General features: G+C 40.3%; 1 long non-coding RNA gene across 6 annotated transcripts in view; it reads left to right on the top strand.

Annotated features, from left to right (window-relative positions):
• The window catches only part of LOC119625348 (uncharacterized), a 132891-nt gene that overhangs the window by 5537 nt on the left and 105211 nt on the right, over window positions 1-22143 (top strand). For 3 of the 6 annotated variants that reach the window (XR_012094212.1, XR_005241531.2, XR_005241532.2), the window contains exons 2-3: window positions 2588-2705; window positions 3846-3887. The exons of 1 other annotated variant lie outside the window; for it this stretch is intronic. This is a non-coding gene — a long non-coding RNA (uncharacterized lncRNA). The remainder of the gene's footprint in view (window positions 1-2587; window positions 2706-3845; window positions 3888-22143) is intronic. 2 more of the 6 variants (XR_012094214.1, XR_012094215.1) reach the window with 1 other exon arrangement.

Here is a 22143-nt window from a genome sequence, read left to right as displayed (position 1 = left end):
TGAGCCACCGCGCCCAGCTGCAATCTCCACTTTTTAGATGCAGGAGAACAGCCAGAAGTTTAGATGAACTTCCACTATGGGTTACATAACATGAATTTATATAGTACTTGTTCTACAAAAAGAACATGAAAGCTATTTGGGGAGCAGGATGTGCTCACATGAAAAGCTAGATAACAATACATGCCAACACCACTGAAGATGGCCCTCAACAGTATGTGACAAGTGTGCAAGTACTGCAGACAACAAGCGCTTCCTGCTCAAAGGAGGAAGACATTCTGTTTTGAAGAGATCAAGGGAACTTCAAGGAAGACACAAAAATGGAATCAGACTTTAAAGAATGAGTAAGATTTGAAAAGGCGTGATCAAAGATAGAAAGTGAGGAAGATTTGCTGAGGGACAATAAACAAAACATTGCTGGCACTCCAGATTCCAAATGGCCTTTAGGATGAGGCAAAGGAATACTTCTGTTTATTTAGTGAGAACTGTGTTTTATCTCAGATCATAGCAATAACCATGATGCCTGGTACACAATACACACCCAACTATTGTAGGTTTTAAAAATATAAACAAATAAAAGTTATTTGTTGCTTAAAACACAGGAGAGTACTAAAGGTAGGCGCTCAGTTTAAACACACAATTCATTGATTTTAAAGGAGCCTGGTTTTCACTGAGAATAATATGGAAATATTGCTAAATTTTATTTGTACAGTTGTTTTTCATAAATGTAAAACCTCCTTGCTGTGGTTGGCAAAACTGTCTTAAATCTACACATTTTTTGTGGTCCATGTACTAATCTCTTGAGTTTTCATTTATACAATATTGAATGGGAGATGGGGAGGATGAGTTTAGGCAAGAAATAAGCAGGATTTAGCCTCACAATATGAAGATCCCCCATAGCAGTGCAGAAAACGCAGCATCTCCTGCCATTTTAAGATAAGGAAATGAGTATTTAACTCACAGCATTGGAGTTAGGTTGAGTTAAGGTCTGTAACCCAGACGGGAATTGAGTACACGTTATTGCTGGAAGTTGTCCAGCAGGACTGGCTCCCTCCTATGCTCGCATTCTTTCATACAACCATGTCAGATGTTGAAGATCTTTCTCCTCCCTCCTTTGTCTTGACGGTTTCTACCTCTGGAAAATCTTTTCTAATATTGACAACCATCAATTACTCTGGTATTCCTAGCTAAACCAAATCACTAGCTAGATTTTCTGACTTCTCTCTAATAATCAAAATCTATTTAAATGTTAATGTTCCCCTTGCAACTTTCTTCAGCCTACTAATGTTGTGTTAGAATCCCATTAAAATTTTAACCAGGCCAAATGTGTTGCAACACTACCAAAGAAAAGTGAGAAACAGCTAGGTTGATCTGACTGTGGGCTGTCCAGTTAGAGATTGAATTCACCTAGTTACATATCTGTAACTTTATGCATACATTCAACCACCTGCTAGACATAATCAGCAATTATGGCATTTTCTGCATATACATATAGGTAATTAGCATTTAGGGAGCAGGTGTCTTTTTCTGTTTTCTGCTGCTGTAACATAATACCAAAGACTGGGTAATTTATCAAGAAAAGAAGTTTATTTGGCTCATGGTTCTGGAAGCTAGGAAATCCAAGAGCATGACACTGGCATCTGGTGAAGGTCATCCCATGGCAGAAGGGATCACATGACAAGCACACATGAAGACAGAGAGAGATGAATGGGGCTGAACTTATCTCTTTTTAAAATCAGGAATCCACTTTTGGCAATAACTAATCCACGCCCAAGATAACAGCATTAATCCAATTGAGGGCAGAGCCCTCATGGCCTGTTCATCTCTTAAAGCTCCAGCTGTTAATACTGTCACAATGGTAATGAAATTTCCAACACACAAACTTTTGGGGACACATTTAGATTTATGAGCCAGAATAGCTAAGTTCTACTTTCCATTGTGCAAAGGGTTTTATAATCAAAGAGAAACAGAAAATCAAGCAATTATCTGGCCAATTTGTGGGAGGAGTAAATAACCTGAAATATTGCTTGAAATTATTGACTTTATATAGAAACAGAATTTCAGGACTGGAAGGGACCTTATATACCAATGAGCACAATTCATCTTTTGTGATCATCTGAGCTATGACTAAACATCTCTGATGGCAAGAAGCTCACTACCTCACAGAATGACCCATTCTATTTTGACACACCTGTGACTCTGAGAAAATCCGTTAATAAAGACATGATCTTGTGAAGCCCAGAAAAATCATCTTAGTTTTCACACTTCTAAAATAGGAATCGTATTTTTGTGTTGGATAGATGGATCTAGAATTCAAGGACAGGATTCACGTCTAGTATCATCACCTTGAACAAATCACAGCACTATGTATTTGACTAATCACTTCTACACGAAGACATTAGGAGTATCTCTGAGTTATACTCCATGTCACCCAGGGATTCCTTGCCTCTGAACAACAGCAACAACAACAAAAGTCTAACTTGCCTGCAGGATTATCAACCATTTGCCTAGTGAGTTCAGATGAATTTTGTGCTATTTTAGGTTGGTTATACTTGAATTTTTTTTTTTTTTTTTTTTTTTTTTGAGACAGAGTCTTGCTCTGTTGCCCAAGCTGGAGTGCAGTGATGGAATTTCGGCTCACTGCAACCTCTGCCTCCCAGGTTCAAGCAGTTCTCCTGCCTCAGCCTCCCAACTAGCTGCGGTTACAGGTAGGTGCCTGCCACCATGCCCAGCTAATTTTTGCATTTTTAGTAGAGATGGGGTTTTACCATGTTGACCAGCCTGGTCTCAAACTCCTGATCTCAGGTAATATGCCTGCCTTGGCTTCCCAAAGTGCTGGAATTACAGGTGTGAGCCACTGCTCCCAGCCTTGAAAAATTTTTTAACAGATAGGCATCATAGAAATCATCAATCAGCAGTGTTGATTCAGAGAAAAATGGAAACTTCTGAGGTTTAAAGTCTAAGATCTTCACGAATTCTACAGAACATGAATGACCTTATAGCGTATAGTTTTCTGTATAGAATAAAAAATGTAAAGACAAATAGAGAATAGAAAGGTCCTGTCATATGTAGAAGCTGGGTAGTTTTCTAGGTGCACTCATTTGCTGAATTACTTTCTGCCAAACAGTAGTTTTAGAGGACAGGCAATTCATATTCATTCCACAGCAAGGTTAGAAGTTACCAGAAGTCATAGACCTACTGAGTTGCTTAGGAAGGATTACAGCTGTAACTATCAAATCCTTGGAAGCCAAGAATGTGCCATGTTATTTAAAAGTAGGGATTAAAACTCAGATGACTTCAGGAGCCAGACAGGACACAAAATTAACCAAACAGGCCAGGTAAAAGAAAATATTAGTGAACTGAAGACTTTACAGGGATTCAAATTCTCCTTTCTTCTTCCTTCTTTTTATCTATTGGCCAGTGTTTGCAATCTTCAGTTACTTCCTTGTCTTCATGCCTAAAGGACTGTATTCATTTAGGAGGCCATATTTTTAAAGGAACACTTTTTTTTAAATGGAATTTATCCAACGAATAACAATCACAATAGTGAGGGATATGGAAATCCTGAGGAGATGTTTAGTAACCATGTTAAGAGTACCAACTTTGGAGTTAAAAAGCAAATGTGCGTTTAAGGGCTGGATTTTGCCAGCAGTAATGTATTTTTCCTTATAAAAACGACTCGAGCTCTTGAAACCTGTTTCTTTACATGTACAAAGGGAATCATATTGTCTACCACCTAGGCTTAAAGTAAGATTTAAATGAGATAATGTAACATGTTTAACATTTAAAAGGAGGAAGTTGTTGTTATTGTGTATTGTAACAAGTTGGTGAACATTTCATTGTTTTAGGAAAAGAAGACCCGGACTTTGTTGAAGTAATCTACCTTTAAGGTAGGCTGAGCCTTTTAAATCTGTGAATGAGTGACTGCTATTTCTGAGATGAATAGAAGAATTAGCTTTTGCTGGGCAGAGAAAATGAGGAACGAAGCAAGGAAGGGAGCGATAAAGGGAGGGAGGGAGGATTCAGAAGCCCAATGCATCTACTGTGCGATTCCTCAGGATGTTTTTGCCACAAAGCTATTATAAACATCTTAAACACAAACTGCTTAGATCCAGTGTCATTTTGTGGAAACCTGTAAAGAGACTGGGTTTTGATATTGGCAGTTTATACAAACAAGCAAATTAGAGAATGTAACCTGAAGAAAATTAGAAAAATTATAGAGTTGGATTTTGAATCTCAGGGGACCAAGAAACTGAATTTGAGCCATGTGTAAGGAACAGGTGGGATCCACAGGGACAGCTGTGTTCCAGTTATCCTGGGAACCATGGAAGAAACTAGAGAATAAAAGATTGTTGGGAGACCTGATATGTGTGTTCCAATATTGGAAGGGCTGTCAAGGGTGCGATTTTACTTGGTCTCTATAGGTGGAGAGGGCAGACTTTAGGACAATTTGCTGATGTAACTAAGAGGCTAACTGTGTCTTCACAGAAGAAATGCACACAACTGGCCAAAAATTAGTCAGCAGCTACATCAACCAGTAAATGTCCTGTCATGTGAAGTGTTGAGGTAGAGGTTTAACTGTTAGACATGTGGGGGAAGAGGTATTCCTGTGTAAGTGTGACTTGGAAATAGAAGTCATCTAAGTGCTCTTTAATATTTTGGAGTTAATGTAAAACACCATGGAGACCAGACGTGGTGGCTCACGCCTATAATCCCAGCACTTTGGGAGGACGAGGCAGGCAAATCACGAGATCAAGAGATTGAGACCGTCCTGGCTAACACAGTGAAACCCTGTCTCTACTAAAAATACAAAAAATTAGCCGGGCGTGGTGGCACGTGCCTGTAGTCCCAGCTACTCGGGAGGCTGAGGCAGGAGAATGGTGTGAACCCAGGAGGCGGAGTTTGCAGTGAGCCAAGATTGTGCCATTGCACTCCAGCCTGGGCGACAGAGCAAGATTCCATCTCAAAAAAAAAAAAAAAAAAAAAAAAAAAAACCACCATGGAAAGGATGGCAGGAATACAAAACAGAATCTGGAAGTACTTCTGTTGGGAGGAAGACATGGACCCTAATAATTTCCTTTTTCATGTGCCCATGATGTGGAAATTTTAATCTGCATGCTTTTGAAGTTGATCCTGTTCAGCAGTTTTATTCTAGGGATATTTTTCTCATCCTCAGAGACTTTTCATTAACCATCTCGAAAGGGAGGAGATTAAAAGCCTAAAAGAAAAATAAAAGTATGCAAGAAAGTACAATAAAAAGGGAGATACATGAATCGTGCTGCTATAAAGACACATGCACACGTATGTTTATTGCGGCACTATTCACAATAGCAAAGACTTGGAATCAACCCAAATGTCCATCAGTGACAGATTGGATTAAGAAAATGTGGCACATATACACCATGGAATACTATGCAGCCGTAAAAAAGGATGAATTTGTGTCCTTTGTAGGGACATGGATGCAGCTGGAAACCATCATTCTCAGCAAACTATCGCAAGAACAGAAAATCAAACACCGCATGTTCTCACTCATAGGTGGGAACTGAACAATGAGATCACTTGGACTCGGGAAGGGGAACATCACACACCGGGGCCTATCATGGGGCGGGGGGAGGGATTGCATTGGGAGTTATACCTGATGTAAATGACGAGTTGATGGGTGCAGCACGCCAACATGGCACAAGTATACATATGTAACAAACCTACACATTATCCACATGTACCCTAGAACTTAAAGTATAATTTAAAAAAAAAAAAAAGGATGTCTAAAATTAAGATATGCTTTCAAGTATAGAATTACAACTCAGAAAAATTCACCAGTACTTCCGTCTATCTCCGAGGAGTGCCAGTATAATTAAGGCTGACTGCGTTTCACTAAAATACCTCTGTTTTAGAATGAATGTTAGGTCTCTAATAAACAATGGAGCAAATAAAAAAAAAGGGAGATACAGGAAGCAGTACAAAGAAATACTTTTAAACTATTATTGATCTATCATTTGAAGGTAACCAAAATGGATTATTTTAATGACATTAAAATTATATTTTTAAGATTATTTTATACCTTTATGTGATAGCATCATATAGTGCCTTAATTCACATGTTCATATGGGATCTTTGAGTAATTTTAAACAAATTCTTTCAACACACATGTATATCCTTAGAGAATGACTAATATCCTTGAGTAGGCAACTCTGGAACAAATTTAGATTATTTGAATGGGGCAAAAATGAGGAACATCTATATCAGAATAAGCACTGCTGTGCCACAGAATTGAAAAAAATAAACTTTCTCTGGCTTGATGCATGAAAAGGTTGTTTCTCATTCATACTATGTGTCCAATGTGGATCATCAGGGGTCTCATTTTAATCAGAGATTTGGGGTACCAAAAACTCTATCATCTCAAGATGCACTTTCATGATTACCATTGTAGGAACAAGAAGCATGATAAATCATGTACTGGTGCTTAAAGCTTCTACCCGTAAGTGACGTTGCTTCTCCTGTTCACATTTTATTGGCGAAAGCAATTAACATGGCCAGGTCTAACTTCAAAGTGCGACATGGATGTTCAAAACAGCTACTGAGAAACCTCAATTTAAATGGATTCATAACTTGATGCTGTGGCTAACAGAGAACACAGTATAATTTAACAGTTGAAAGCATGGGTTCTCAAATCAAATGCCTGTGTTTGGAGTAAGGGCCTCTAGTCACTAGTTATGTGACCATTGGTAGGTAAAAATCTCTATGCCTCAATCCCTTTTAAAGAGGTTCAAAGAAAACAGCACCTACCCCATAGAATTGTTGTAAGTTTCAAATAAGATAATGAATGTAAAGCACACAGTGTAACACCTGGCACGTGGTCAGTGTTCAGTAAAAAGTGGCTTCAGTCATTTTGATGATGAGAAGGAGGAGGAAAAAGGAAGATGCAGAGGAAGAGGAGGAGGAGTTGTGTTTCACCTACAGATCCTGGGCTGCAGTACTAGGATGGACTTCAGTCTCAGAATTCATTCATTCATTCAACAAATATTTACGAAGCTCAATGCCAAGAGTTAAACATATAATACTGAGCAAAAGAGACACAGTGTCTGCTGTTTTAGATTGTACAGTCCAACCGAAATTCTATAGAAAGATACGTAGCTGAGGCAAAAGTATCCCCATTTCTAAGGTGTCTTCATCAGGGCACTGTCTACTGTTTCATGCTTAAACCATCTTGCCTTACATATGTCTGCCTCTGGCACTCTGATTGCTTATATAATCATACCAAAGGCTTACCCTGGCATTCCAGAGCCTTTACTGCCTACTGACTCTACCTAGTGGGAGGTTTGCTTATAAGCCTAGATCCCCATAGCATCACACTTCTTGGCTTTGCACACATGTCTTAGCCTCCTGCCCTGTTCTACCTTGTTCTGCTGCTATCCAAAAATATCCAATAACACAAATCTCCAATAACACAAACTGGGCAATGCGCTAATACTTTAGGACATCTTCTGTCCTGTATTTCTCCTCTCTCAGAGGGCAGATGAAACAAGGAATGAAACGAAATGGAGAAAGAAAAGACAAAGCAGGAGGCAGTTACTGTCAGACAGAAGCATGCTCAAAAGTTAGAGAAATTTTAAAAGCCAAAGAAATAAATCACTTTTTTCTTCATCCTACATCAAGTCCTAAAAGCATCCAAAAGACCATATCATAATATGTTCCCAGCTGCCTACAGGATCTCAGTGGGGAAGAAAAAAGCAAAGGGTTCAGGCCATATAGTTGTATTGGCAGTACCTGTTACTTGCCAGCTTCCCTTCCTTGCACTTTGAACATTTCTGTGCTGTTTTTAATTGTAAGAAGTTCAACATCAGAAATCACTCTGCACAATCTGAGAATCAATGATGCTAAATCAAAAGACTATATTCTTCCTTTCCCTCAATGGCTGATAGAGTTCAAGGTCATTCTCATGTGTGGATCCAAGAGAGTAGAATCTCAAAGGTAACCTTCCCTTGCAGTAATTGTTCATCATTAATGTTGCCTTCAGAAGTACATCTTGGGTAGATGTTCATATCTAAGTCTAAACTAATCATTACTTGGCAATCATTAACATATATGAAAGTAATCTCTACGTGGTCATATTTGAAAAGACATATAATTTTTAAAGTCTTCCCCTAAAATTAAAAAATGTATTAATCTACATAATAGCCAAACAGATTAGCCCACTTTCATTGTTAAATTCAATGTGGCATAGATACTTTAATAGGAGAATCATATCGTAAATATGCCAGAGAATTAATTGATCTCATTTAATTGAATCTGAGACCCATAAACTGTGATACCTTGTGCTGCCCTAATTGCATGTGATGTTGTAAACGATCAACTCCTTGTGATGGATGTGTCTAAGCTGAGATGTATCTATTTGTCTGGCATTTTTATGATCTCTGATTTCACTTAAACTTTAAAATGCAGTTAAAATACAGCATAATCAGGATTTAGGGGAAAAACAAGCTTTCAAAAATCTGCACAGATGTGGGTTATTAGGTTTAGGCACTCTGAATTTACCAGCTATATATTCAGAAGACTTCCCCAGTGATTGCCACAGAATTATTAACAAAATCCAGAGGCCCTGGAGCTTCTTAAATGCTTATGAATGAGTTGGCTTAAAAGACTTTTGCAGTCCTCATTTGCATAGTAAAACTGGCTTCAGCTATAAGTTTAGGGAGAAGTTTTAGAAGCTCTGACATGGCAAGTTGCCATGAGAATATTTTCCCTGTGGGGAAACGAAACTCAAATGTGCTAATTAAGGGTGCTTAATATCCTTCAAAATTAATTCTTTGTTACCTGCGGTGGTTTAATTATTCCCTTATGGAAAGCTTGGAAATGCCCTGCATCTTTAAGTACCAGTGGACCACACATTGATACTGAGTCAGCAGCCACTTCGAAAGTATTTCTTCCGCTCATTGACTATAGGGCAGTGGCAAAAGAGAAAAAGACTTTAGATGTTACAATAAAACAGTAAGACAAATCTCCATTGGTGGTTTGCAAAATTCGTTTCATTGATATCATCATACCTCAAATAAAAGAACCTTCCAGAAAAAAAAAATCTTTATAGCAATAAAAATGAAGGGAAGGAAAAAGTTGTAAATAACACCAGGCAATTCTAACTAATCTCCAACCAGCAGGAGCAGCCAACCAACTCTGACACTTCCCCACAAGCAAGTAGCCTGCCCTGTCCACAAAAGTAAAAATCAAACGTTCTCAGAGGATATTGGTTGGACTCAGAGATAATTAAGCATATATGAGACTACCTTAAGTAAGAGACTTGAGTGTTATCCAGGTAACTATTGTTTCTTGTGGAATTCTTGCATCAGGGAGCTCTATATAGTTACGGGGCACAATAAAAAGCTCTAAATGTTCAGCTCTAAATGTAGGTACAAGTTATGGGCTCAAACATCACTTCCTCTGGCAGTGAAGTCTGACCATATAATCTAAAGTTGCTACCTAATCTATCAAATCACCCCATGTTATTTTCTTCACATGCTATGAGAAATCTTCTTGTGGGTTTAGTTATTTACTTGTTTGTTCTTGTCTTCCCACCACAGCATGTGGGCTTGGGGACAGCAGGGCCTGTCCTGGTCACTGTTCTACCCCATGCCTTGGGCAGCCCTTGGCAGCTGGGGCTGTTCAGTAAATCATTGTTAAACGAGTGAAATGCAGGGTTATTGAGGGTTTTTGTACGTCAAACTTACTTTTTTCTAACAATCAATAAAGATTTATTCTGGAAGCTGAGCTAGGACAGTGGCTGGATATCCTGTGTAGGCAACACGGGCCCCAGGTATTTAATCAGAATAACTGTGTGTGGACGCAAACCTTCACACTAAAACTGGCCATCTTAGGTGAGTTTGGCCAAAATCAGTCAAAGTGTAGTTCAAGTTGAGCACGTGGCAGGGTTAGCTAACAACATTTGCAGTGTTACTCATTTTCCTAGGCTGGAATCTTCTCAGCTCAACCCTCACGTGTGCTGTCTCCACACAGAATCTCCAGGTTCTCATTTTTGGTAGATTTAACAAGTCCTCATAGACTACCCCTTAAATGCTTTGAGAACAAGAAAATGCTACAAAGCTGGGCTTGGTGGTATGCAACTGTAGCCCCAGCTACTCAGGAGGCCGAGGCAGGAGGATTAGTTGAGCCCAGGAGTCCTGGGATGTAGGGTGCTATGCTGATCAGTTGTCTGCATTAAGCTTGCTTCCAATATGGTAAACTCCCTGGACTGGGGGACCACCAGGTACCCAAAGGAGGGGTGAACTGGCCCAGGCTGGAAATACAGCAGGTCAAAACTCCTCTGCTGATATGGTTTGGCTCTGAATTCCCACCCAAATCTCATGTCAAATTGTAATCCCCAGTGTCGGAGGTGGGGCCTGGTGGGAGGTGATTGAATCATGGGGGCGGTTTCTAATGGTTTAGCATCATCCCCCTAGTGCTGTCTTGTGATGGAGTTATCATAAAATCTGGTTGTTTAAAACCATGTAGCACCTCTCACTGTCTATCTTCCTCCTGCTCCTGCCATGTAAGATGTGCTTGCTTCCCCTTCACCTTGCACCATGATTGTAAGTTTCCTGAGGCCCTCCCAGAAGGAGAAACCTGTACAACCTGCAGAACCATGAGCCAATTAACCTGTTTTCTTTATAAATTACCCAGTCTCAGGTATGTCTTTGTAGCAGTGCAGGAATGGACTAATACACGGGCTGATCAGCAGTGGGATTGTGCCTGTGAATAGCTACTGCACTACATCCTGGACAACATAGCAAGACCTGTCTCTTTAATAAATATTTTAAATTTTTATTATAAAAAAAAAGAAAAAATGCTATAGACTGCTTCAGGGAAGATGGACAGCTCAGTCAGCAGGACCTAAAATGGGCAAGCTTAAGTACTGACACACATATAATTCATGTTAATGCACACCAGTTTTCCAAACCTGGAGCTGTTTTCCTCTATGGCTGAGACTCAGGAGACAAGTGACAAAGCTCCATAACTTCCCCATATTCAGAGTGCAGGGAGGTCAAGTGAGGCTCCATTTGTAGGTACCTAGTCAGGCATGAGCAGGGCAAGAGAAGGCTCCCTACTACCACCAGGAATGCCAGGCAGCCATCAGGTTATGGTCAGGTGGTGGTTACACTGTTTCTCTAAAATAATAATTGGTTGCAGCCAGTACCAGGGAAAGGCAATCTCCTAATAGGTAGAAAAAACCTGAAACTGATGATCAGCAGCTTCCCAGTAAGATCTCCGGAGTTGGGCCAGAGGGCTGAAGCATGCTCATTAAGAGGCAAAATGGTAGAGTTTAGCTGGCATTTGATCTCCTAGGGACATTTGGCTGGCAGGGGAAGAACACCTCAAGTGGACATGTGTACAACCCCAACACTGCACATGCTCCTCTCCTAAGTGCTAGCAGGCCACTGCACACGCAGACAGCCCACCTCAAGGGAAGAATCACAGGAAAAGGAATGCAAGACCCCGGAAGCATGCCAACATATAAAACCCCGAGTCAAAGGTCAAAGTACACACTTGATCTCTCCAGTCACCGGTTTGGCCCTCTTCCAAATGTGCTTTACTTCCTCTCATTCCTGCTCTAATTTTTAAAATAAATTTTCAATCCTGGTCTAAAACTTGCCTTGTTTTTTGTTTTATTTTTTTGAGACGGAGTCTCGCGCTGTGGCCCAGGCTGGAGTGCAGTGGCCTGATCTCCGCTCACTGCAACCTCCGCCTCCCAGGTTCACGCCATTCTCCTGCCTCAGCCTCCCGAGTAGCTGGGACTACAGGCGCCTGCCACTACACCCGGAGAATTTTTTGTGTTTTTAGTGGAGACGGGTTTTCACCATGTTAGCCAGGATGGTCTCAATCTCCTGACCTCGTGATCCGCCTGCCTTGGCCTGCCAAAGTGTCGGGATTACAGGCGTGAGCCACCGCGCTCGGCCTAACTTGCCTTGTTCACTCCTTCTGCCTTATGCCCTTCAGTTAAATTCTTTCTTCTGAGGAGGCAAGAATAGAGGTTGCTGCAGACCTGTACGGATTCGCTGGTGGTAACATACTTCAATTCTTTGAGGCTCCTGGTATGTTAAAATAAATAATAACAAAATGGCTCTACAGACTTACAAGACTGGCCATTTTAGAAACTTCCTAATTAACATTAACACGCACAAACACAATGCAATATAATTGTGCCGTCATCAGACAATTATGAAATCTATTTAAAACACTTGAATTATAGAGCACAATGGGTAGTATAGACTAGCACATACACTTCAGGCTGATGAGGAATGTCCTCTCCCTCTAGAGCTGTCAGTGACTCTCGCGAGTTCTAGGACTCATCCCATTTTGACCTACATTGGTACGGTCAAATGTCTACATCTGAGGCACATGATAAGCTTAGGAAGTCTAGGCCAAATGCCCTGTGCAGGCCCCCACCCTGGCCTCTGGGCTGACCTGACTCCTAACGTACAGAAGTCATAGCTGCACTCAGTTACTCCATTCTTCCAAACAATGTCAAAGAGTTTCTTCTACAGGCCTGGTGAACAGTTTGCATAAGTTTGCATGTGGGTATTATCTCTTTACTTAAACATGAGGATATGGTTTCTGTGCCTTCTATACCACTCCTAATTCAGTGGCCAACCAATAACTGTTTTGACCGGTGGACTAACTTTTAAGCTGAACACCAGAGCTACTCAGTGCCTGAGGGTAAGCATGGCAGCCCACATGGAATTAGACAGTTTATAAGCTGTTGTCAGTTTGAAAAGAGAAATTTTCACTGAGGCAGAAAGCCTGCTTTATTTTCTCACAATATCTGATTCCACCTACTCTAATCTAGCCAGCAGCACAGACAGAGGTGTCTGCTCAGGCTTTACAAGGTTAGTCAAGGTAGAGATTATATGGGCATTGTAGCAATTACTTTTGTGGACTCCAGATCATTCTCACAAAGGCTACTTAACAAGGATGAGTCTCCTCATAGATCTCAGTGAAGAAGACCTCTACGGTATCAAAAAGGAATAACAAATCATTTCGAAAATTGTCATGTCTTAGGCTTTCCATAAAGAGAAATTATTTTAATTGTGCAAGGCTAAAAATGCAAAGATGAACACATGTAATTGCAGAGGCCCAGGAAAAGGCTGTAACTGTGAAGTAACCCTTCCTCCTGCCCTTCCCTCTCCCAGTTCACTTTCAGGACTGTAGTGGATTTGCTTTTCTCCTACACACATTCTCCCCTCTTGCAAACCTTTGCCCTCCCTGGGAATGACTGCCAGTCATTGGCCTCTGGTTGAGAATTTAAGCACAAATCCCAGCCTTTCCCCCCACTGTTGGAATGCATCTAAGTAACTTGAAAGCCACATGAAAGGCAATGCCACTAAAAATCCAACCCAAGGAAACAAAATAGAGCCCTGGAGATGAAAGATGAGTCTGGCTCTCCCTTCGGAATACCCCAACCAGCTTGAAAGTATGCAAGGTGGATCCAAAAATTCTGTCCATTAGAGGAGTTACAGAAGCTACCTAGTATTGAAAACACCTAGATAATTTTGCCACTCCTCTGCACAAAAGCCTCTGAATGGCTCTCCCTGTCCACAGGACAATTCCAAACTCCTTTGTGGACAAGCAAGGCCTACCACAACTGACTTCCCTTCTCTCTTTCCTGATCCATCTTTTGAGGCTCTCACCCAAACCACCTAACTTTCTATCCATCTCCTGACAATTCAACCTTCCTTTCTCCACACCATGCATTTTAACAGACCATTTATCTTCTTTTTTCTTAATATGATTTCCTCGTTTAGAATGTCTTTCCCTTTCTTTCTTTTCTACCTATCAAAATTGTATTTATAAGCTAATTTCCATTGCAAAAACCACATTCTAGAATTTTCTCTAGATCACATCAGGGTTAAAACTAATCCCTCCCTACTTGGTGATCCCAGAGGACCCTAAGAGCCTTTCCTACTGTGCATGTTGTCTTCCCTATTGAACCCCTGGCTTCCTCAGGCAGGAACAGGATCTTATTCCATGTCTGTCATCCCAGGACCTAGCATGGATTTGTGCACACAGTGAGTGTTTAATAAAATTTGGACTAACTGGATTTCTTAGGAAAACAACACCTAACAGCTAGTTAGCTGTTGACGTAAACTATGGACAAGTTAAGGAGTAAAAATACTTGGGTCTATTAATAAATCCCAGCTTCACCTCTTAGAAGCTGTGTGGACTTGGACAACTCTCAACTCTGAACATCTTTAAACCTGAGTTTCCTCATCTGAAAAAAAATGGCATCTTTTCATACACATACCTAACAGTGTCTACCTCATCTAGCTGTTTCAACTAAATGAAAGCATTTAGCACTGTGTTCAGCACTTAGAAAGAATTCAAAGCATGTTACTTCTCTCCTCCTGCACCTTCTCCTTCTCCCTTTTCCCCTCCTTCTTCTCCTCCTCCTCATTATTACTACCACTACTATTACTAGTAGTATCCTAATCCCATGAGGGAAAGGCCCGCTGTGGAATATAGAGCCTTCTGCTACCTGCCCCACAGCTGGGCTCCCATATTTGAGCTACATCTTAGCAGGAATTTTTCTTCTTGCAAAGAGTTCTAAAGCTGTGGCCTTGATATCTTGCTAAAGTAGAAAGAAGCCTGGGAAAACTTTTTTTCACAGCTTTGAGCAGTGTACAAAAAGAGAATTTGTTTTTGAGTTAACTCCTCTTTTGTTTAGGGAAAACTACCTCACTGTTCTTTGAGACATCCAAATGAAAAGGAAACATGCACCCATTGTTTTGGCAGCCACGTGAGGTCACCTATAACCAGAAGATTCATGTTTAGCCCTAGAAGTCAGAGGTTATGTTTGGTACATAAGTTCTTTTGTTATGAGCTGAGCTTTTCCAGTAGACTTTGTTGCAGTTTTTTGGTGGAAAGGAAAAACGTAAGTCTTCCTAACCCTTGTAGAAGTAAGTTTGGACACCCAGGCTGAATTACGGCCTGCCCTAGATAGCATAAGGATAGGATGGGGTGGATTCTTTTGCTTTTATTTTTTTTGAAACAGAGTCTCGCTCTGTCACCCAGGCAGGAGTGCAGTGGCAGGATCTCAGCTCACTGCAAGCTCCGCCTCCCGGGTTCAGGCCATTCGCCTGACTACAGGCGCCAGCCACCATGCCCAGCTAGTTTTTTGTATTTTTAGTAGAGACAGGGTTTCACTGTGTTAACCAGGATGGTCTCCATCTTCTGACCTCGTGATCTGCCCGCCTCGGCCTCCCAAAGTGCTGGGATTACAGGCATCCTGCAGCTGCTTTTTTTTTTTTTAAAAAAAAAAAAGGAAGGAAGGAAAGAAGGAAGGAAGGAAGGAAGGAAGGAAGGAAGGAAGGAAGGAAGGAAGGAAGGAAGGAAGGAAGGAAGGAAGGAAGGATTAGCATCAGTGAAAGGGAATGAGAATGATGTGGAAATGAAATGGAAGGATCAGCTTTCATGGACCCTGTCAGTCTCTGGGAAAGGCTATGCTACTTCTTTGCCTAGGTGACAAGACAAAATGTGGCTCGGAGTTGGTATGTGTGTCTTTGTTCCTACCTTTGTGCAAAACCAGTTCTCCTCTGGCTCCCCCAGCTGCTCCTGTAGAGAGAAGACCCAGCTCCCTTGTCACCGATGTTCTCAGAAGTCCCACTGTTGGCAGAGGAAACAAAGTCAGGGTATCTGTCTCGCGGAGGACAGACAGGTTTGTAGGCACATAAGACATACCTCTTTAGGAGCTATAGAAATAGCGAGAAAGAAATTTTAGGGAAAACAGTAAGATCAAGGACTTGAATTATTAGAGGCTTCAGCTCTTATAATTTGGACGTTAAAATAATTGTGATCTTGTATTACCACCCTGACTCCAGGTTTATGAAGTCTGTGGCATACTTTTTATAATAGAAATTGAAATCCATTATTTTAAATTTATTGTTTCTTTAAAAATTTAAAGCTGGAAAGAATTTGGGTTGGGATATAGTGTAACACTGATTTTTTTTTAAGCATGGATTCTGGAAACCAGTAGATTTCTATCTTGGCTTTTCTTTTTACCAGTTGTATAATCACAAGCAATTTATTTATCCTCTTTAAACCTCTGGTGTATCATCTATAAAACACAAGTGTGTGGCAGTTTATATTTTCCAAAAGACAGCTGCACCAATATATATTTCATCCCACATGCTAGTCTCGTGAAGTGATGTTGATATTCCTTCATCAAGAGATGGGGTCTGTATTCCTTTCCCTTGAATCTGGGCTGAACTTTGAAACTGGCTCAATAAAAGAATGTGGCAGAAGTGATGTGACTTCAGCCAGGGCCTCTGCCTGGCACTTTCTCTCTCTCTCTCTTGCTCTCTCTCTTTCTCTTTCTCTCTCTCTCTCACACACCCACACACACTCATATACACTTGTCATTGAAACCCAGTCACTATGATATGAGGAAGCCCAAGCCACATGGAGAGGCCACATGTGGGTGTTCCAACTGATATCCCCACCTAGACCCATAGCTGACAGCCAGCGTCAACCACCAGACGCGAGTGAATGAGCCTTTAGAACTTTGCAGTCTCCAAGTCCCCCAGCTGAGCCAGACCTCATGGGGCAGAGATAAATTATACTTATTATGTTTCGTCTGAATTCCTGACTCACAGAAACCGTAAGAGCTAATAAATTAATAAATAAATTTATATTTAGTAAATAATTTAATAAATTAAACCATATCTAATGTGTGGTGGTATTATGAGGATTGAACAAATAGTATACTACAGTAAGTGCTCAGTAATGTTAGATATTATTATTATTATTATTATTATCATAAAGGCAGCTACTAGAGGTAAAACTTGGAAGTGAATGGGGGCTCTCAATATACACCCTTTTCTGGCTCTCTTAACAGATAACTGGGGGAAAGAGAAGTTGAAATGCAAGGGGAACCAAGTTAGAAGATAGTTGCCTGTGGGGTTTGTGCTTGAATCAACAGTCATGTGTAGACTTTGTTTTCATTCCTCTAGAAAAGGTCCTCTTAAAGCTGCTGCAGCCAGAACCTCGGGATAGAAGACAGAATATATTTGTTTGGGGCCACTGTCATATCTGAGGACCTCACAACTCTTAGCCCACCATCCGGTGGCAAGCACCAGTCCTTAACAGAAGCTCACTTCTGTATGAAATTATAATGATCTCTCCAGTCAATTATCCTCCAAGTAACCTATCAGGTGCTGATCTAATATTAGTTTCTTGGAATATTTCAGTAAGATATCAGCATGCCATAAAGCCCTTCTGTAAATCCATATGGCGTTAACGGGAAATTGGCCAAATGCCAGGGAACTTGGCCATATGCCAAGCTTGTCTTGTGTCACTTGGTAATTGCCACTCTGTCATCCTCAGAGTTTGGTCTAGTTTCCAGAGCCATCCATAATTTTGATGTGGATACATGTGGACCATTTAATATTTTGGGGAGGTTCACAATGATTAAGGATTTCAATCAGAAAAGGAAAGATAATGGTCCATTTTTACTTCTAACCTTTTATTTCCACATGCAAAAAATAAAAAAAGGTTATCAAATGTTAGAAAGTCACTTATGGAAGAAGGACAATGAAAGTCAATTGGGAAGTATCGCTTTTTTCCTCTGTTCATGAATATGTACTGTGTAGAATTTGGGATTCATTCAGATTATAAGCCATTATTTTATAAGCAGCGATGTGAAAGGAGAGGCAAGGCTTTAGTGGTGGTGTCTCTGGCATGGTAGCGAAGGAAATGACTTTTAGGTTAGAAGTCATTTTAACATCCTTTAAATCATCCTTTAACCTTGCTAACATTCACATCCTGGTAAAATTAGATACCGCTTATTAAGTGCTTTTTCTTGTTCTAGGCACTGTACTAATTTATCATAAGAGGGAGTTGAGATGTCATCCAAAGCCTGCCTTGCCCATTACACAGCATTGCCTCTCTGCTGCTGGCTGAGATCCCTTCTCCACTCTGTGTGTCTAGAGTCTGCCACCATTCAAGACTTAGCTCCAGTGTCACCTCCTCTCAGATAGCTTTCTGTTCACCATGGCTCTCTGTGTCTACCCTACCACATATATAGGACATACTCCCCTACTCCTCTGTAAACTTCTATAACAACACTGCTGAATAGAAATAATGTGAGCCAAAGATGCAATTTTGAGTTTTCTAGTAGCCACGTGAAAAAAGGTAAAATGAAACAGGTTAAATTAATTTTAATATATGTTTTACTTAACCCAACATATCCAAAATATTATCACATTAACATGTAATCAGTATTTAAAAATTGAGATGCTTTGCATTTTTTCAGTAAATCTTTGAAATCCAATGTGTATTTTACAATTAATGGTGCATCTCAATTCAGACCACATTTCAAATGCTCAGTAACCAATTAACTGGCAATTATTCTATTGGATGGAGCAGTTCTATTGCATTCAGCACATGTTATTTCCATCTTATTTTATGTATGGTTCTTAAGGTCAAGAAATGGGGGGACTCTTCTATGTATTTCCCAACATTGCTAGAGTACTATGCCTAATAAATGTTTGAGTCAGTGTGAAAATCAAGAAAACAAGTTATCGTGCCTTGCTGAATTTGTAGAAGGGAAGTATCTCTACCACATCAAGGCACAGGTAGTTCTCACAAAATGAAAAGCATCTTTGCACAGCAGAGCCTGGGAAGCTGCAAGTTACTCTGTGGGCTGAAAAACATCCTTGAGGTCAAAGTTATGAAACTGACAAGGACAAAAAAGAAAGACTGCGCTGGGGGCTGTGAAAACAAGGAGACAGAGACAAAGCACCTGGCCACTTTCTAGGTTAGCACTTTGAAAATGAAAATGAGATGAACTGACAATGATGAGAGGGTACTCACCTGCCTGAAAAGAATAGAGAAATAATTGACACTTCAATGTAAAAGGATTCTTTAAAGCTCTCCAGTGTGGCAGACACAGTTGAATCACATCTTGAGCAAATATTTCCAGCATATAAAGGTGACATATTTGAAAAAAACATACTATTCTTTTTGGTCATTCAGGTTATATCTGGTTGACACAAAATAAAACAGGTAAAATCCATTTTTTAAAAGAAAAGTCATTAATGAATGTTCTAAAAAGTTGCTCATTATTTTCAGTTTTTTCTTTTTTGCAATGAGTAGCTGTTAAACTACAAGAATCCAACTTCAGAGTATATTTATTGCATTGTTTGCAAATTTGTATTAAACATTACCCTGGAGACTACGAAAATTAGTAGCATATCCTAAAATACTTTGTGTGGGACCTCACTGTTCACTTTTATATGCATTATCTCATCTTGATTAAAATCTCCAGAACATTTTATGTCACTCCCATGGATCAAGGCTTCTTGAGTTGATAAAATCAAAATTGCAGACTGTTGATTTGAAACTCATGTTAATTTATACAGTTTCAAAATGATGAAAACTCAGTCTTCTTTAAAACCATAGCTCCCCTTTTCTATACATACGTCTTTTAGTACACACCGGTCGATTCTATGTGGAAAATCCTCAGATGCTGGCTTTGCATGCTGAGATAATAGGGTTCTGAAAGGGCATTTGACGAACACACTTTGATTTCCAGCAAAAACATATTGTACACAGGTTGTCAACAGCCAATGACCACTAGTAAAATATGATAAGGTTCAGTTTGTTTGTTTGTTTGTTTTTTAAAGTCAAGGAGCATTCTAACCCCAAAATGTCATCCTCAGAATGATTGTCATTCAAGAGGAGACTTGAAACCGGTAAGAAAGCCTTTGGGCACTGTTGTCTGGGCACTGAGGCTCCATCTGCAACCTGCACTTGAGCTGGCTGAGGACACCTTGTCCTGGGGAGACTTTTTGTGTTCTCACCATGAGGCCAAGTAGCTCAGTCTGCCCAAAAGTTCACCAACTGTAATTTGATGATTGGTGACTGAAAAATAGAATATGATGGTACTTCTTTTCTGTTTTTCAAAGCTTGTGCTAATTTATATTTAAATCTTTCTAAGCATTCAGAGAGATAAAGCAAAGCTTTCTTCCCTCACATGGCCATTAAAAGCAGAGTGTGGATTGGGTCACTATGTGCTTTTTATACCCAATAAAGCTTAGAGAGAAACTGAGCTCCTAGGAGCCTGAGAGTTGATGTTTTAAAGCCCCCTCCCATCAGCATTTGAAATGTGCCATTGAATCTTCAATCAATCTTAACCCAAGATGTTATGGTTGTAAGAATAGAGTCATTTTCTGAGGGCATTTATATATATAACTAACAGGAAGGAAAGTATGTTATCTTAAAAAAAATTGAATAACGTTGAAAATTCCACCCTGATGGATCTTTAGTAACAAACATGTTTGGGAGGGGATAGGCTGAAAGACTGTGGGAAAATAAGAGAGGGCTTTAGGGTCATGGTCATGGTACTTGTTCATTTTTATAACAAGTAATTTAGAATGCCACCATGACTATCTTGAAATAAAATTTAAATGAACTTAAAAAATTGAATATACTTTCCTAATGGTAATATAAAGGAGAAATAAAGGGAAGCAATTTAAGGAATACATAAAAATATGTCTACAATATACAAGTGCTTGGCCAGGAGGACACTACAAAATACACAATGAAGGAGTAAGATGCTAGTGGGACCCACAGAATCTAGGAAGTGCAGGGGGTGATGCTCGAGCTCTGAACCTCAGGTGTCGCCTTGACAACACCACATGCACTGTTGCCATCTTTAAAGATGTGACATCTCTAAATAGCAAAGACCCTTGGGGAAGTTCCAAACCAAATGCAGTCTTCCCTCAAAAAGTCCCAAATATTTTGTTTTTGTATGTAAAACAGAGTCAGATTCTAGACTCAGATAATTATAAACAGTGTTTTTTTTTTTTTTTAACCTGGGGACATTTGAAAAGGACAGGAGATGACAGATACTTTTTCATTGTGTGTGACTCTCCTGCACATTGCAGGAAAACTAGCATCTCTGCCCTCTCCCAAATGTCAGCATTGACCCCAAAACATTGCAACATCCAAAAATATTGCTATAAATTCCTCTGTGGGCACGGCCTAAGAAGAAAGAAGGCCCACTAACCACGGCTGGAGGCAAGTTTCTAAAAAGACAAGCAGTAAGAAATTCCCAGAGTGGCCTTGTATTGCACTTTAAGCAGTTACTATGCTGAAATCTCCTGTTTTTGGCCCTAAACCTTCAGCAAAGCTGGAGAATCAGTCTTGGAGATAAGTAGCCAAAAGCAATGCCCATATCATGCCATGAGGTTTGGTGAAGACTTTGCCACTCCTACCACAGAGTACAGACCAATCAGTGTGCCTATTTGCCACTACTGCTAGACTTTCTGCCATCATTGACTCAGGAAACCAAACGCAGCTGTCTCCACAGGCATCACCCTCAACTGCTTCAGAACTGCAGGGTCTCTGCTTCTCCACATCCCTGGCTTCCTCAGCCAAGTGGAGTGAATGCATCTGATTGGCTCAGCCTCTGTCACGTGCCCTTGTCTTAACTGCAAGGGAGGCTAGGAAAATGTTCAAGCATCTTCAACTTCCATAGGCAGGCGCTACTTCCCTCAAACTTAGGAAAGGGCTTCAGATGCGGAGCAGCCTAAAAGAATGACACATGCCCACTCTAATTAGCTGGCCAAATTAGTTCTACAGAAGAGAAGTACCATGGGATTTTGGAGCAGAAAGTGATGATTCTGAGGAGGCTTTAGAGGAGGGGAGATTTGATCAAGTTTTGAAGGATGAGAAAATTCGTAGGGTTATGGGTAGGGATAGGAGAAGGATTTCGAGAGACACAAATGGAATGACAACAGTAAGAATGCTGAACTGGGGAAAACAAATGCAGGGCTAGGAATCCAAGTTCACCAGCGCTGAAAGGTCAAGGGAGTCGGCGAAAGACGAGACTGGAAAGGACAGGAACAGCACTGGGGAGTTACTGAGGGTTTGACAACAGTGCTAGGAGGTAGCCGTGAGCTGCTTGACAGGGGTACTTATATATCTTTGCACTTGCACTGCTTTATCAAAAAATAATGTCCTTGGCAATTTGAATCTCAGTCTTTAAGAGAACACATCTGTGTTTATGATTACCAGGAGTCTTTTTGTTTTTTGTTTGTTGCTTTTGTTGCTGCTTGTTTTTGTATTCTTTCTGGTAATGGGACTAACTCCTTTTCACTT

Source organism: Chlorocebus sabaeus, chromosome 10 (genome assembly GCF_047675955.1).
Source record: "Chlorocebus sabaeus isolate Y175 chromosome 10, mChlSab1.0.hap1, whole genome shotgun sequence".
NCBI lineage: Eukaryota > Metazoa > Chordata > Mammalia > Primates > Cercopithecidae > Chlorocebus > Chlorocebus sabaeus.
The sequence above is the reverse complement of the archived record's forward strand: the minus strand, read 5'-3'. Positions and strand labels throughout refer to the sequence as shown.